Genomic DNA, 1,415 nt, shown 5'->3' with positions numbered 1-1,415 from the left:
CAATTTGAAGCAAAATCGTTCTGTTCTGACTAGCTTTGTGAAATTATACATGCCTGAACGAAGCAAACAGCAGAAGCTCTAAATGAGACGCAGATTCACTCTCTGACAGTAGGAGGCGCTCATGGAACACCAGATACAGCGTTACCTTGGTTACCGCTGTAAACAAAGCAGCCACTGCTTTAATATGAAGTATACAGAGACGAGATGAAAAGAAAATACCACGTAAACTTTTTTGAAGACAGTTAGTTCCCCTCAGAAACACATTCATATAAACCCCCAAATCAATATTGAGGATTTTCTTCCAATAGTTCGTGCATCATGAACAGTGAGTGATCTGCCTGCTACAGTATTTTTCTCTTGCGTCCGTCTTCAGCGTCTCTGGCCTGTGTTAACGGGCGTTTACAGACTTCATATTTTCACATAAATGACACTGTAAGTCCTCAAGACCGAAAGTGCACATGAAGTGTACCATTTGGGACATGGCTATAGTGGCTGTTAGTACTGCATGCTATCTAGCCTTCAATTTTATATCATCCCATGTTGCCTCTTGAAGAGAAAAAAAAGTTTTTGAAGAAAAAAAATCTCAGTAAGGGTATGAGACAATTTTCTTCCATTCCTTGAATTTTTATTTATTTATCTATTTTCACTTTTTGGTAAGAACTTCCATACATACCTAATCCATTAACTAATGTTAAAGAAACTGGCTGAAACGAACTGCAGTAGTTGTGCTTATGTACACATAAAGCATAATATGTATTTAGAAAAACAGTAATCGTACAATAAAAACTTTCTGATGTGCAATTATTCTGTATTTATTAAATGTGTCATTTAATGTGTACTCTGACATGTTCAATGTTAAAATGTTTTCTTCTATCCCACTTTAATATCCAGAGATACACTTCCTTGAAGAGTGTATACACACAAAATATACATTGCCCCAAAGCAGCTTTACAAAAAACAGTGCTTTTGAAATCAATATCAATATCAGTAACAGATTAGTGACCCAAACTAAGTTCACAAAAAAAGAAAAAGAAAGAAAAAAAGATGATGATGAAAGGTGATGTAGATTTTAAAAAGGTGATAAACGAATGATGCGGTAGATGGGAAGTGAGAGAATAAATATGAGGAGGATGATGAGAAAGAGAAGTAGCAGCAGCAGAAGGATAAGATTGTGGAGGAGGAACTGAGACAAGGAGGAGTAGGAGGATGCAGAGAAAAGGCAGAAAGCGATTTAACCATCAGGAACTTATAGCTGAATCAGAATAGTACTGAAACACTGATAGATGGGACAGTCACTTGCTGTGTGGAGAAAAGGACAAAAACTTAATCTGCTATTTTTTAACCACACAAGTGTCTGACAGTGTTTGAGGGCTGATGAGATCAGTCTTATCTCATGGTGAGTGTACTGAGGAGTC

This window comes from Sinocyclocheilus rhinocerous, unplaced genomic scaffold (assembly GCF_001515625.1).
Source record: "Sinocyclocheilus rhinocerous isolate Xijiao unplaced genomic scaffold, SAMN03320098_v1.1 scaffold4627, whole genome shotgun sequence".
NCBI classification, from domain to species: Eukaryota; Metazoa; Chordata; class Actinopteri; order Cypriniformes; family Cyprinidae; genus Sinocyclocheilus; species Sinocyclocheilus rhinocerous.
The sequence above is the reverse complement of the archived record's forward strand: the minus strand, read 5'-3'. Positions refer to the sequence as shown.